Genomic DNA, 17485 nt, shown 5'->3' with positions numbered 1-17485 from the left:
GCATGATTTCCAGGTCACTCTTATTATTACATTCTCCCTCATCTTCCCTCTAATTGTAACTGTGATCTAATATCTTACCTGTGAGCAGACAGTGTAAGCATCATTTGTCAATACCATTATTTGATTAAATTGCAGTAGGTTTTATCACTCCCTGCAGACGTCTCAGCTTCCCTCTCAATGTTATCCTTATTTCTCTAGCTTTTTTTATTCAATCCTGCTGAAATTGAATTCTAACTCAGTACCCTGATCTCTACAGTTTCACGTCATCCTCTGCCTACAGGTGGCGAGGGAAGGATTCTATCTCCTTACAGCAATGTCTCTTTACTACAGAGATGCTTTTGTCCTTGCATGATCAGAGATGTAGAGCAGACCCCACAGCTCTGCATTCATCCTCTGTCCTTTTTGCCTCTTATGCTTTGACATCTATATCATATTTCTAATCCCAAATCTGACTTCACTCTGCAGAAGGAATCCAATAGATAGTAAGCTTGAATCCTGGGTCCCTGTTTTTTTTTTTTCAAATCAATCTCTGCTTTGTGATCCCTGCATCATAATCATTAACAATACTTTCAACTCCGGTATCTGAATCCCCAAAGCTGTCGACAACTCTGCATCTGCTGAGGACTGAAGTACTCTGATAATAGGATCTGCAGGAACTGCTTGTATCACTCTGCTGCACAGAATCTCAAAGATTCAATTATAAAGCAATGCTGTTTATCTTTTTTCCTGCTTCTAAGACTTCAAGCTATTATTACCCCTGCATTCCAATAATCTGCCATTTTATCTACTTAGCAAGAGAAACATCTCTCTTCATCCCACCTCCTAGTCTTTAGAACGACATATAATATATCATGTCTTTAACCTATACACACTACTGTATATTACACAATAGTTTTACCACTCAGCCAGTACATCAGGCAGTGGTAACTTTTTGTGTGGACCCCACAGTAAATGTTATCAAATATCACACAATATATGTTATGTTTAAAGACAAAACAATGTGGCTATGGAAAAGTGAATTCTCAGTAGTAATAGAACTTAACTGAGAAAATCATAGAATACAGCTGGGTGCCAAATATTAAGATAAAAACTGAAACTCTACTGTTATATAAAGCTGTTACATGACCTCAATATGCCAGCACTTGGCCAATGTTGTGGTCCAGTAGTTAAAGAAAGGGGCTTGTAACCAGAAGGTCCCCGGTTCAAATCCCACCTCAGCCACTGACTCATTGTGTGACCCTGAGCAAGTCACTTAACCTCCTTGTGCTCCGTCTTTCGGGTGAGATGTAAATGTAAGTGACTCTGCAGCTGATGCATAGTTCACACACCCTAGTCTCTGTAAGTCGCCTTGGATAAAGGTGTCTGCTAAATAAACAAAATAATAATAATAATAATAATAATAATAATAATAATAATAATAATAATAATAATAATAATGTTGACCTAGAGAAACAAAGAAAAAGTTGTGTCCTGAGTATGAAGCCAGTATCTTGAAGCGTTAGGTCTCTGTCATCCAGAAACTAAAACATGAATGGACTATGGCAGCATTCGAACAGGAAAAGTGAAGAGTACAGGTAGATTTCCCCAGAAGAGTTTTCATAACACTGAATAAGCAAAGCCAGCATATGAAACAGTTTATGAGATAATAGCAGTTGAATTAGTGGCAGCTGCAGCCTGTTGGCAAAACATACAGGATGCACTCTTAGGGATGCTTAAAAACTCTAAAGTATTCTACAGTAATAGCAAAAACACACCCTATTGTAGTATACTATTACATTTTTGACCTGATATATGGCAGTTATATCTCCCCCTCATAAGAAATCCCCTTGCCACAACCTGCCAAAAATTACAACAAGCTTCATGTTCATCCCATTCATTTCCACAGCTCTTGCTTCCACATTACAATTACTCACACTGCTTTGGAGTCTATATATAATGCACTGTACTTACTATTCTCCTTGTGCCATCTATGTGGCCAGTGCTAGCATCATCCCATGCATTTTAATCACAAAATCCACACTCAATCCTTGAACAAGTGTCAAAGATGTCACATTATTAGGATGCTTGGTGTTGTTTCTACAAGGGTTGATGAAGGAAGACATATATAATTTTATGTATAGCACGAACCACAGCAGCACTGCAACTTCTTTCTGCCACATCAAACCAATTACTCTTCTTAAAAGGACTTACAAGTCCCTTCTCTAGTCTTTTCATTGAGTACTTGCTGTTTACTATTATTTAGTGTGTTTGCAGGAATAAACAATCTCTTCTGAACAAGCTGAGAAAATACACACATTTTGCCAAAACAGCAACTAAACCTCTCTTTTATGCACTAGAATCAAACTAGGCACCAGAAACTAGTGCCTTTAAATCCAAAGCCACACCCAATGTTCTTCAAAATGAGGACCATAGACTTTGAAAAACTTTAAATAACTCATGAGTTGAAGCTTTGCAACTTGGGCCCTAAAATGTGTCTCACTTCCTTCAGCCCTCAATCTTCAGTTTAGTTTCAATTTCGAGGATTTGCTACATTGCCCACTTCCCAGACACCACACACTTTATCTGTTTTTATCAGATCTGCAATTTGTTCAGCATTGCCAGTTTTATTTTATGCATGAGTTTTCGTATTGGAAATCCTGCTTGCTATAGTTTTCAATTGTTTGCAGTCCTGATCTGTAGAAACTGCTAATCCCTCCTGCTTTTGAATCTCCAGAACTAGTTTTACTGCCAAATGGTGTCTGTTATGTTTCTGTTTATCTTCTAAATCCTATTCTTCAAATGCTCTGTTTATGTTATGAAGGTTTGTCTTCTAGGATATGGTTAGCCTCCTAATCTAACTTGATCTCTAAGATGTATTAGTATTCCTACAATCCTGACTCATAGACTGAATAGTTTACAGCTTTCGAGAATTCCCAAGGATTGTGATTTCAGATATGTATAACTCTGTCTGCATATTTCACTCTGACCTCTTGTAATTAGTCTCACTTGTAAATGATACTCTTAAAAATGTGCATGGATAATCCATTTAAATTACTGTAGGGAATCATTATTCAATCAACACTCAAACAACATTTATGCCTATGATATCATGTAGGATTCAAGGCATTACTTTGCATTTTGAAATCACCGCTGCCAGAGATACCCACATATTCAAGCTATCATCCTATGATTTCTTAATGACTTACCTACGTACAGTTTTGCTGTTGAGTCACTATATCAACATGATTATGGGATGATTTTATCCTCTTAGCTGTAATGTATGATTCATATTGTAAAGTCTGAACGGATTTAAAATTGATGTTTTGTATTACTTACCTATATTACTTCATCCTAAGTTTCTACTGCCATCAGTTTGCATTCTTCATCTCAAGCCTTAATATGACTTATGAGATGATTAAAAAGCACCCTTAAGGGATGCGCCCCATAGCCTGGAGATTGCAGGTTCTAATCCAGGCTATGTCACTGCCGACCATGACCGGGGGTTCCTAGGGAGCGGCACACAATTGGCGCTCGGGCAGGGAGGGCTTAGGTCGGCAGGGGAATCCACAGTTCACCGTGCACCAGCAACCCCTGTGGCCGACAGGGTGCCTGCGGTTCTGCAGTGGAGCCATCAGATCTGTGTTGTCCTCCAGCACTATAGGTCTGGTGGCCTCGCTGTGGATCTCAAGTGCGAAAAATGACGGATTGGCAGGAACACATTTCGGAGGACACGTGTTCCAGCCTCCGTTTCCAGAGTGGCCAGGGGGTTGCAGCGGTGAACCGGGATACAAATAATAATTGGGCATTCCAAATTGGGGGGAAAACCGGGGTAAAAAAACATTGGCAACGACTAAATTAAAACAAATAGCACCCTTTACAGGTGCCACTGCATTTTTCTTATTAAAAACTTTTGCCTGTTTTTCAGGATGGGATGATTAGCAGGAATACCAAGATAGAATAAGCAAGCAGGGTAAAATGGGCAACAAATGTCCAACCCCCAAGCACCACAAAACAACAGCGGTGGTCCAACACTTTTTCCAGGATGCTGTGTATCATACTGAGGTCATATACTGATTAATAAGCTCCTTGAGCGGTCCAAATTGCAACCCTCATGAGAAATGGGCAAAACAAAAATTGCTTTATTGATCGATGTAGAGAAAACATGGCCTGCCACTGAAATAAGACACCCAATCTAAATTAAATTTCTTGGCACTGTTAGATACCTCCATACTACAATAATGTGTGTAATTAACTGTGTCCTTAGAAACTGATGGTGATTTTATTGACAGACAATATGGCCTAGCCATTGTTTTTCTGGATCAATCAGGTTTTGTTAGAGCCAGGTATCTAAAGAACCATTGATGAGCTTCTTCCATATACATACATATTATATTTCTTCTAAAGGAAATGCTTTAGTACACATCATTGTTTAGTTGTTTTCGTTATGAAGGACATCAGCTTGCTTTCAAAATGGTCTTTTAATGCTTTGGCACATGCTCATGACTGGAGGAAACACAACTAGGAGGACATGTTGTCTACAGCCTTAACATCTAACCATTTATTTTCAGAGTGCAGTAAGTGGTTTTGCTGATGCTGGTTAAAGTTTAGTATTACCTGCAGATGAACATTTCCTTAGTAACTCAACAAATCAAGAGCACAACATCTGTTATAGGCAAAATATTATAAAATGTTTTGAACCATATAACACTGTTGCTACTGGCACAGAATAAAATTACATACAGGAGTTCCACAAGCAGACAGGGCTGACTCAGCATCTCCCCAGAGAACAGAACTACATCTATCAACTTTATGAATGTATAACACTTCTAGCATCACATATAATCGTAGCACGACTGCCAGGGGAAGAGTTATGCTTGTCTTCTGTAGCCAAGAATATACTTGCAGAAACGGTATGGGTAATACTGATACTAATGAAATTATAATGGAACATATTTTCAATACTCATTATTTCCACTTTAACACTTTTATTGGTCTTTTATTTTTTTCTTTAGATGCTCTAGCTCTTCTGTCGGAGATGAGAACACGACTAAATAAATTCCCAAATTCATAATAAAAAATAATAATAATAATAATCTCATAACCTAATAATAATTTGTTACACATAAGAACATAAGAAAGTTTACAAACAAGAGGAGGCCATTCGGTCCATCTTGCTCATTTGGCTGGTAGTAGCTTATTGATCCCAGAATCTCATCAAGCAGCTTCTTGAAGGATCCCAGGGTGTCAGCTTCAACAACATTCCAGTGTTAACGCCTTTCTTTACTAACTGAACTTAGTTGACTTAAAAGGTTCCACTGATATTTGTACAGTATCTCAGACAGATTTTTAGACATACTGTATTATTATTGTATTTATTTGAATGAATTGTGCATGTATTTGCATACAGGAGGAATACAGTATAATAAATAAAAACACCATTTTCCGCCATTGAACAATAATTCGTATTTCCATTTAATGGTTTACTGAATACCATTTGCCATTCAAATGATCACACATGATATACACTATTATGTTTTACTGATAGACACATTTCATCAGAAAGGAACTTGATAGGCCCAAGAAAAGTTTGAAACAGATACACTGAGAAAAATAAATCGGAGCTTGTTGACTTTTCATTGCCTTTTAAATGCTTTACTCCCCAGTGCCCTGTGTGAATGAAACGTCTGCTAACAGGATCTTTTTTCTCAAACAAAAGTAACATATTATGGTGTGATCTCTCTGGTGGCTGTAGTACTATTTCTGGAAGGCATGTGAATATTTCAGACTCTATGAAAGTGTCATCATTTTAGATTAAAAAAACATTCACTGCCCACGACTCCCGCTTCGTACGTTTTCAGAAAATGCTGATCATTTTGGACGCCCCTCAAGTAAGACAACGCTTCAGTAGTTTTTTCCGCATTAAACAAGTTCCATGTTTAAACACAACCTCAATATGCTGAATTTTGACTGTACTTGCATCTACCTAAGACTATAGATTTCCCTTTAAGCCTTTTCAAACTAAAACAGTTAAATGTGATACTTCAAAAGAGGCCTATTGTGGAGCTCAACAAGACATATATTGCTCAAAAGCCTTGAAATGAACAGCTCCACTCTAGTGTTTTCACTGCAGGGTATGGCTTAAACCTAATTGGTATATAGTCCATTTTTATAAAAGACTATGGGGGCCTGAGGATGTCAAACCTTAATGTTTAAAAACTGCTGCACCTTTTATATGGCTTGGACTGGTAAAAGGAAATAGCATTATTTTCCTGACATGGTTCAGAGTTTACTTAAACAATTGACTGAACTATTCTCTTTTACTCACCCACTTTAGTTTTCTAATGTAAGCATATTTGGTCCAGGGCAGTCAAATCCCTCTGAGTAGTTCTTTTCCCCAGGAATGGTGATCTGAAAATAACAAAAGAAAAGAAAAATAATAGATAAGGTATGGTATAGAAACAGGTGGAGTCAACATAGTTGAAAGACCACAATATTACATGAAAAAACAGGAAGCAAACCAACACAGGCCAGCCAGCACGCAAGCCAGCAATAGAGAATAATCTCAATATTAGCGCAACCAAACTCACAGAAAGTGGGGATATATTAAAATAGCATTGGACATTTGAAATTAGGCTGAAACGTATGCTTGAGGGATGCATTTACTCATGAATAATTTAGCATAGTCATGGGTATAAACCTTTTAAGAACTTTAATTCTAAAAAGCTTGTACTGATACATTGACCTACATACTATTTATTTTATATGACAAAGGGGTACAATAATATACTTTCAAGCATAGACAGTCGTGAGTCCCTATAACAGGGCGAGGAGCCCTGTACATGATTGTTTATTTATTTTAGAACAGGGTACCCCTCCGCCCCTGTGCAATTTATTATTTTATATTTGTTTTGTATTATTATTATTATTATTATTATTATTATTATTATTATTATTATTATTATTATTATTATTATTATTTATTTATTCATGAATGTGACGGCAAAGCCGTATGTTTTTGTTAGTTTCATTTAAATGTGTTCTGGCAGTGGCGAGGTTGGAAGCTCGTCCTCTGCCAGTAGTATTTAAAAACCTTGTGTAGAAGGTGGCCATCTCCCGAACTGATTAAGGGATTCATTTGTTGCTAATCGGGAGATGGTCACATGCATAATAGCCTGCAGCTCTCTGCACTCGGTGTGGGTGTTCAGAGGAGAGAACGAGAGCAAGCAGAGTGTGTTTAAAAATACAGGATCAGTGAAAGCGATTGCCCAGCCTGACCTGAGTTTTGTTGTGTTTTATTTGTTCGAGATTTGTTTTTGTTTGAATATTTATTTTGCTCTGTGAGCAGTGTTTTTGTTAAAATATTTTATTTATTTTTGTGTTTAACAATAAACTGCGCCGCAGCGGCTTTTGCACTGCAGTATTGTGTTTGTTTTTGTTCCTGCATCTGGCCTGATGTCACCACATCATCCATCTCTGTTACAGTACGCTTAAAGAAATATCCATTTGAACAACTGCAATGACTCACAGTGGACTCATAGTCAGAATGTAGGAAGGGTTTGTTTTAAAATGTCTGTCTCTGTGCTACGGTGCAATATAACAGCAGGCAGGTTTTTGTTTTTCAAAGAAACTATTATAAAGGAGTCCCCAATACAGATGAAATAATGTTTAAACACAAAAACTAAATTATACTTGGTTCTAGTCAATAGATTTAAATGGTGGCAGATCTAAACACCACCTTCATTTAAATCATTAAAATAGGGCCCTCATGTGTTTATTAAACAGAAATACACTAGCTAGATAAATAATTAAAATTGCACACATGCTCCAATTTTAATTATTTATCCACAGATCTTTAGCTCTGTAACTGTGTATATACAGTACATCTGAATTGACATATCTGCCACCTTCTTAATTATAAAAATTATTTTACATTTTTGTGCATATATTACTGTACATCAAGTTGCCCCCTGCCTGCAGACGATGTTGATATTAAAACAAAGCTAACAGCAGGACAAACAAATACACTGAGATGAGAGACACTTATATGTTTGGAATTAATGACACAACCACAGCCCAGTATATTTATTTTTGCTTTGTAAATATTAAAGAATTACACATATTGTATTAAGCACATTTCAAAAGTCCAGCTGTAGGAACGTTATAACCTATAGTTTCTGCATGTCTGAAACATCAGCAGGGGTATAGTACAGAATGTCGGTTTATGATTAAATACAAAAGTGCCAAACTAATCCCAACTGCTGTAGGGAGAAATTGTAATTTCACACTTGGTTGGAATGTATTATACAAAACAATGAAAGATTTATTTTAATTAGCTCACATGATCAAACAATACACGAAAACAACAGTCCACAAGCATTTACAAATGCTTGACTTTCAAGTGTCCTAAATTCGTTTATACAAAAAAAGGTTTAGCGTAACAGTATCATCATCTATTACTTGTAATGATCAACTGCAGAATATTACTAAGCCTAATGGTTTCCTTTGATAGAAAGACCATTTATATATTACACAGATTAACTTATAAAGCCTACTTTACATCCCACAAATTGGTATGGGGTCATGAAAAAGTTTTTATCTTTGTGTCTAATTTCTGGCCACGCCCTTTTAGCAGTATACACATTATATATTTATCAAAAGACTGAAAGGCAAAGCAACACTCACATAGGTATTGTGGACTGAATGTGTGAATGTTTGACAGTTTGGACTGGGGGAGTGATTTATGCAGTTTTGACTTTTTGTATTTCGTACCGCAAAGAGTTGCTGCAGAATTAAGCTTCTATTCTAAGGTAAAAGTGGGTACAATTTATGTGGTCGAGAATCTCACCTTCTTTCCTGACGGGACTGCCCTCAGTTAAGGTGAAACTCTGACACTGTCTGTCCCTGCTCCAATTCTGAGGGAAGGTTGTTGCACTGAGATGTATTTTGAGATGGCAGTCGCTGGCCCTAAGGGTAAGTTGGTTTTATGTAGCTAGATGTAATTACAGTGGCAGCCATGGTCAGCTATTCATCTGTTGTGAGACTGTTGTAATTCGATAACACTAAAACGTAGCAAAGGTTGGAATTTCTGTCTTTAATACCTTTAAACTAAGTGATGAACAACCTTTCATCCTGACTGTTTTAAAAACAGATGCACGCATTAGGCAAAGCTTCTCTATATATATATAATGCATTACCTGTAATTATCAAACCTAGACACAATTTCCAAACACATTTATTTATTTGTTTGTTCTCTGTTCATTTATTTTAACTTTGGGACTAGACAATCCTCAGGACTCGAAACAAATGTGCCAATTACAACATACCAATGAGAAGATCCAGTTAACTACTTTAGTTGATCTGATCAAGTTGACCAAGTTAGACTGATCATTGTAACTAACACATAGACCAGTAAATAGAAACTACAAACCACAATTTAGAAACATTTTCTGTGCGTTGCAGTGCAAATATAATTAGACCACATTATTTCCCCCCAGTTTATAGTGATTATTGACAATGTCGCATAGTTTTTCCCTGTGTTCATTTTGAACATCCACAGGATTTCTTCTTCTTCTTATAAAAGATAAGGAGTCCATCGATCTACACAAAGCATATGTGGTATCTGAGTACATGTAATCATTTGTACTAGCCTGCTTGAAAAAGGCTGTCTTGTATTTGTAGAGCATTTGAGCGGTATACGTTAGTCGAAGCAAATGTATCAAACTCACTTAATCCCCGTTGGCCGCATCAAGTGGAGTACATTTGGTACACTGCAATTGACCCTTATCTGTCAGAAAGTCAGTTTGTAAACTTTTTAAAAAACAAATGTATATCAAACAAACAGTATTTGAAACTGTTCATGGCATCTGGACTGAAATGCCTTTAAGGGCTCACTGTAAAATGTATCTTAGCCTACATTTAGTAATAATATTAATAATACTAATACTACTACTAACAATAATAATACAAATTAAATAATAAAGACCTACAAATACAGTTTTAGCAAATAGTCCCATCCCCATGTATTACAATGCAACAGAAGTGCATATACAGTGCCTTGCGAAAGTATTCGGCCCCCTTGAACTTTGCGACCTTTTGCCACATTTCAGGCTTCAAACATAAAGATATGAAACTGTAATTTTTTGTGAAGAATCAACAACAAGTGGGACACAATCATGAAGTGGAACGAAATTTATTGGATATTTCAAACTTTTTTAACAAATAAAAAACTGAAAAATTGGGCGTGCAAAATTATTCAGCCCCTTTACTTTCAGTGCAGCAAACTCTCTCCAGAAGTTCAGTGAGGATCTCTGAATGATCCAATGTTGACCTAAATGACTAATGATGATAAATAGAATCCACCTGTGTGTAATCAAGTCTCCGTATAAATGCACCTGCACTGTGATAGTCTCAGAGGTCCGTTTAAAGCGCAGAGAGCATCATGAAGAACAAGGAACACACCAGGCAGGTCCGAGATACTGTTGTGGAGAAGTTTAAAGCCGGATTTGGATATAAAAAGATTTCCCAAGCTTTAAACATCCCAAGGAGCACTGTGCAAGCGATAATATTGAAATGGAAGGAGTATCAGACCACTGCAAATCTACCAAGACCTGGCCGTCCCTCTAAACTTTCAGCTCATACAAGGAGAAGACTGATCAGAGATGCAGCCAAGAGGCCCATGATCACTCTGGATGAACTGCAGAGATCTACAGCTGAGGTGGGAGACTCTGTCCATAGGACAACAATCAGTCGTATACTGCACAAATCTGGCCTTTATGGAAGAGTGGCAAGAAGAAAGCCATTTCTTAAAGATATCCATAAAAAGTGTCATTTACAGTTCGCCACAAGCCACCTGGGAGACACACCAAACATGTGGAAGAAGGTGCTCTGGTCAGATGAAACCAAAATCGAACTTTTTGGCAACAATGCAAAACGTTATGTTTGGCGTAAAAGCAACACAGCTCATCATCCTGAACACACCATCCCCACTGTCAAACATGGTGGTGGCAGCATCATGGTTTGGGCCTGCTTTTCTTCAGCAGGGACAGGGAAGATGGTTAAAATTGATGGGAAGATGGATGGAGCCAAATACAGGACCATTCTGGAAGAAAACCTGATGGAGTCTGCAAAAGACCTGAGACTGGGACGGAGATTTGTCTTCCAACAAGACAATGATCCAAAACATAAAGCAAAATCTACAATGGAATGGTTCACAAATAAACATATCCAGGTGTTAGAATGGCCAAGTCAAAGTCCAGACCTGAATCCAATCGAGAATCTGTGGAAAGAACTGAAAACTGCTGTTAACAAATGCTCTCCATCCAACCTCACTGAGCTCGAGCTGTTTTGCAAGGAGGAATGGGCAAAAATTTCAGTCTCTCGATGTGCAAAACTGATAGAGACATACCCCAAGCGACTTACAGCTGTAATCGCAGCAAAAGGTGGTGCTACAAAGTATTAACTTAAGGGGGCTGAATAATTTTGCACGCCCAATTTTTCAGTTTTTTATTTGTTAAAAAAGTTTGAAATATCCAATAAATTTCGTTCCACTTCATGATTGTGTCCCACTTGTTGTTGATTCTTCACAAAAAATTACAGTTTCATATCTTTATGTTTGAAGCCTGAAATGTGGCAAAAGGTCGCAAAGTTCAAGGGGGCCGAATACTTTCGCAATATATATATTAGTCAAACCCATTTAAAACATACCTGGGATATAATGTACACACTGATATAAAGAACCAGTATCACGAAACCAAACAAAATCGTATTAAATACTGTTCTCCTTTGCATACTTCCTGTTATTATGCACACACTGCGATGGCACGCAGTGGTCTGTGCTGCACATATTGCATACTCGTAGGCCTACTGCTGTTTGAATTTGACCTTGCTCTATATTACTGTAATTTATGCAGTATTGTCATGGCCAGCGCTAAACGATCATCAATTTCGCTGAGGCCTTGTCCACAACATCAGAGCAAAAAAATCGACAACCGAGTTCAAAACCGATTTACCTGAACCCTAGACCAACAGTGTTAGAGCATCCAGATTGCCGTAATGAAACCGGGTTAGTTTAACCCAGCTGTTGTTGAAAAACATTTCACTGGATGACTGTATCCCAGAAACCACTGTAATCTATACACATTATTCATTATTCAACACGGGAGCAGAACGGAGGAGCTATGAGAAAGTGCCTAAGTAATCAAAAGGGAAGAATTCATATGAGGGAAAAAATGCCCATATCATAGTAGACAAATTAGATGTGCATTTGCACAAAGGGAAAATCTGGGGCGGATAAGATGTTCTTTAATTCAATTAAAAGTCAAAATAAAAACCCTTAACTTGCTAATATGTGATGTGATCTAAGATAATTTAAAAAGTGTTTTGGACACATTTTAAGTTTTGTGTACTACAGTACATTAGCATATCTGACTGTACAAATGGAATATAACAAGAATAAATCCTCCTGTATTTTAATTCGGGCTTGTCTTTTCTATATTCTTGTCTCATGTAACCAAGGGGATTATGGCAATGTACTACCGCAAAGCACTAGGGGATATCGGAGGATACTGTGTAACCAGACTCGAACACAGTTCCCGTCCAGATTACAGATAAACCAGTTTATCTAACCCAGTTATGCCGGCAATCGAGTTCGAGACGACCTCCTGAGTAGGATTCAAACTCGGTTGTTGAACTCAGTTATGAACCGTGTTTAGTGTGGATGCAAATCGATTTAAGCACTGTTAAACAGGTTTTGAACCCTTAACTTGGTTCTAAAACGCTAATGTAGCCAGGACCTAAAATACTTCTTAATGTACTGAATAATACTATACTGTAATTAGTAAAATAAACAAATAAATACAGTACAGTAATAATAGACATAATAAAACTGATAATAATAATAATAATAATAATAATAATAATAATAATAATAATAATAATAATAATAATAATACTACAAATAACATACATTGCCTGTACGCTATCTTAATTACATGTTTTTTTGTTATTTTTTATAATTCATTTAGCTGACCATCTTTATCCAAGGCAACATAGAATTCCTGTATTAAATAATTAAAATACAGAATTTTACACTCTGCATAGTAATGTACAGTACTAGCTACTTGTTACATTGTTTGATATTGTTTCTTCTGTAATACACCTTTATACTACATACATTGTATTTGTACATGAATCAATTAGTACTGTACTAGGTTTTGATTTTTGTGCTGATTAGGCAGGTATGTGCATGTATCTGGTTATTACATACCTCGGTTATAACATGCTGTTTTTACGGTCCCAAGGCAGTACGTTGTATCAGTATATTGACACAGAACTTTCTGTGCATGGGTCCACATTTACTGTACTGTATTTTGTTGTATTTAGCTTCATTTCAAGTATGATCAAATTATAACACATAGTGGCCTTTTATAGTGACCTGATCTTTTGCATGTGACACCTGCTGGTGAAACATTATATTTCAGCAATAATCTGTGACAACTCTGTTTTCAGTCAGATATCGTCCTCTAGCGTGCAGAAGATGCAGGACAGGTTAACTAAACTGCATATCGCACTGATCTCAATTTTAACATGAAGCAACGCAATATATTCCTGCATTTTGATACCTGGCATTTTGATACCTATCCCTGTACCTTCCCTTTTTCTGTCTGAAGGTGAATCATGAAGGTTTTTCCTAAATGAAGGAACTGGGAGATTCTGAGGGTTGGCTGATGCAAATATTTAGTGGAATTGCTGAAACTGAAAATGGGAGAGAGTCAGAAATCGTGTTTTCAATCCCTGGAATGTGAGCTGCTTTGAACAAGAAGTTACATGTAATTGCCATTCCAATTTTTGTGGAATAGGATCCACATTCTAAAGTCTGCACATGCTTAGCTGGATATGTTTAGGCAATGGTGCAGTTTTCTAACACAACTGGAGAGATTGATATGAAAGCTTGGCCTTAGGGTATTAGCCTGAGGGCCAAATAAAGATAAAACGGCTATTTTGGAGCAGGTTTTTCCTATTTAGAATTTGGAGAAATACAATCTTGAGGTGCATTAATTTATCTATCTGTTAAATTTTTATAATTAAATATCACTACCTTGCGTACTTCTCCTGTTTAACTAGTGAAACGTGTGCTTTAACACACAATGTTATATATGTATATATACACACATGGCTAACTAATGTCACTGTTTAATAAAACAAACCCAGCGTATTTTCTTTTTTTAAACCTTGGTTGATATCCCTTATTCTGTTATTACTTCTTAGTTAATTTCTTCAAAATTGTACAGCATTTATAAATGTAGTGAAAAGGCAGGGTGCAAGCATACATATTTATGAACAAACCAGTTAGTATAGCATGTTGCATTGAATCTTTTAAATGTAGGGGTACCATGCTGGAATTAGCTTTCATTTTCAAAACAGCTCAGTTGTAGTTGTCACCTTATATTTATAAGGTCATACAATGCAGGATTCAACGATATTGTGGCACACGTTACTTTCTTTTTTTTTTTAAATCGTCTTTATAGGTGTGTATGATTTGTTAGTTACCGAAATCTCAGTCAACAACGGAAGACATAATTTCGTACCACTTCATTTGCACCGATGAAACATAACTTGGTTAACGGTACTGATGGCATATCAAATACTTAGATGACAGATATGGTTGCATTTTTGTAGAACTTCAGGATAAACAAAATACATTGACAAGGAATTGCATAAGTACAACCTTTTTGGTTGCTTTTGCAAGACGAGCCTTGAGCTGCACCAGGAGGTAAATGGAGGCGTGTGGTGATGGGCCTCTACTGAACAGGAGCGGACTATTTCGTGGGAAGTAGAAGTAGCGGGGGAGTGTGTGTTTACTTGGAGTTGTGGGCTGTGATTTGGGCTGTATTTAGAGCTGGCAATGGAAGGGCGGTGATTGTCCATTTGCACTGAGGAGTCTGAAGAGGTAAGGTAGTGCATCAGCTTGGTGTGAGGCTGGATCAGGTGGAGTTGAGTCATGGTGCACGGGTAAGATGATGCCATCGCTTGAGTTATTATGACGAGTATTGGACACAAGCACCTTCAAAAGGAAAAACACTCACCCATGGTTACCAAGAGGTTTCCCGCTTTAAAACACTGACGATGCATAAATCCATTCACTAACACAATAAAGGAAAGATTGTAGATGAATGAACTCATTCGGTGTAGGAAACCACATTTGTATGAGAAGAATAGTAAGGGTATGAAGGTAAAGAGAGAAATAGAAAAATACAAGGTTGAGTTAAAAAAAAAACCCCACCTGTTTCCTAAACTTAAATGCATAGCTGACAAAGTAAATTGTCAATGGTTAGGTAGAAGAGGAAGAAGTAAAACCAATCTAGGTTATTGTCATTGAGGTTAGGTTTTGTGTTAAGGAATCATCAATAAGCGCACTACTGTATACCACAGCTAAAAAAACATTGCTGTATAATTTACACAGGCTCATGTACAGCAGAAAGAAAAATAAAATGTCCATAACCTATATAAATAAGCACTGCACTAAAATTATTGTCCGTTAAAGTAATTTAAAGGCAATTAAAATCTCTATCTGAAATTCTAATATAATCATTTCACTAAACTTATTTTGCACTCAAGCAGTACTGTATATGCATTTCAAAGTGCTTTTAAGCTTAATGAGTAAACTACATAAGAGTGACAACATTTATAGATACAATTTCAGGAACAAAGCACTTAGCATTGCAGAGCCACCACATTTACCATCATAGTAGTTACAAACAGACTAATTTGCTGTCTATGTAAAGAGCAGCTGATGGTGCCTAAGGGCAGCATGCTATAAGGCCACAGCTGAAGTTTTTAGTCTTTCAACACTAAAGCAACATAATTATAATTTGTAGCTTTACACAGCCACTTACATAAAACTGTGACTCATACTGTAGCAAAGCAGAGAGTGTCTCTTGTATGGTATGTATCCAGGTGAAAATAGCTCATTCTACATTCCCGTTAGCCGCTCGCCACGTGACCACAAGTGAAACGTTTTCCCTTGTGGCTCAACTATTTTTCACCAAGTTCGCCACGGTGGCGAAGGTTTTGAAAAATGTACTTGTTTAAGACTGCCAGCACGATTACTTTCAGAGTGTGCTGGTAGATGAATCAATACAGACTGTTTAGTTTGATTTCATTTCGGTCAATGAAAGCCCTTTAGCTTATTCACGTAAAATGTATGCCACAAACGTTGTGTTTGGCGGGAGGACAGAGGTTCTAATTAGAAAGTCAGCAGACGGCGCTGCTTGTAAAACTTTTTTTTTTAAAAAAAAACATGGCATCCAAATGGAAAAATTCTTGACATGTTTTTTAAAAAAAAATTGTACAGAAAAAATTATCAGAATCATGTTCAGAAAGATGTGAATATCAACCATGTACACACAACTAAAATATGACTTGATAGTCACAGGGAGGTGAAACAGTCATGGTTTCAAACCCTCTGGTCCCAAAAGAACATTTTCATAGACGGCAAGCCAGAAACACGCAGCTTCAAAAGATCACAGCTAAGTTGTTTTTTTTTTTCATAGTTTGCCATCTCTTTAAAATGCGTTGAAATATATTTTGGAAATAGTAACAGAGTGGATTTGAAAGATGAACAATTTAATAAAAAAATAAACACATTTATTATTTTAAAAAGAAGTATTCGTCTCACTGTGATATACTGAGTTTTAATGTCGAATCGGTGCAATATTACTGTCAGTAGTCCCAGGTGAAAGAACACGGTTAAAAAAAAAAATAATAAAATAAAACACAGTCATGGCTGTACAATCCTACTGATATCATTGATCACATTAGTACTTACATTGTGTAACTAGAGCTGCGGTTGGTCAGGTAGGCATTAATATTAATATACCCTAATAGCACTGTCCTGCAGTGGAAAGAAAATGCGTCACAGTCAAAATAATGTAAAGGATTATGCAGTACAGGAATATCTCTGCAAACCTATTCAGAATTTAGGAAATCTGTAGTGACGTTTTTTCATGTAGGACTACGTTTGACATTTATTAAATGGGAATCAGAGTTATAGTGCACTTTAAATATACTGTTTGTGTATTGTAATAGGGTCAGGCATTTAAATATCTATGTATTTTCAAATAAAATACAAGTCTTTTGCCTTGTGAAACAGTATGTTTAACTTATTTACAATATTGTTAAGTGGCTTAAAGGGTACATAAGGTAACTATGTAACAGAGATGAATTTACCAGTGCGCAGGAGGATGATGGGAAATGTAGTTCTGAGCAGTCCATGCGGGTACATCGGAAGCCATCTTGAGGCAGGGAATGCAATTAAAAAGTAGTCAAAATGTTAAAAAAAAAATTAAAATTAAAACAATACACACACCTTACATAAACAGTTGTAGCAACACATGGGAACATGTAACACAATAAAATAAAAAGGTCCTCATGTACCCTTTAAGTTTATGTTAAGTTTCTTTAGCCACAGTGGCTAACTAAATGAAAGTCTTAGAGGGAACGTAGCTCA

The 17485-nt window shown here is 36.8% G+C and overlaps 1 protein-coding gene across 2 annotated transcripts in view; it reads right to left on the bottom strand.

Moving 5' to 3' along the window:
• The window catches only part of LOC117399689 (disks large-associated protein 1-like), a 306080-nt gene that overhangs the window by 180619 nt on the left and 107976 nt on the right, over positions 1 to 17485 (bottom strand). For both annotated transcript variants that reach the window (XM_059022523.1, XM_033999025.3), the window contains exon 3: positions 6305 to 6387. The gene's annotated coding sequence lies outside the window, so the exon portion shown is untranslated. The remainder of the gene's footprint in view (positions 1 to 6304; positions 6388 to 17485) is intronic.

This window comes from Acipenser ruthenus, chromosome 4 (genome assembly GCF_902713425.1).
Source record: "Acipenser ruthenus chromosome 4, fAciRut3.2 maternal haplotype, whole genome shotgun sequence".
Taxonomy (NCBI): domain Eukaryota; kingdom Metazoa; phylum Chordata; class Actinopteri; order Acipenseriformes; family Acipenseridae; genus Acipenser; species Acipenser ruthenus.
This window is presented reverse-complemented; position numbering and strand designations above follow the sequence as displayed.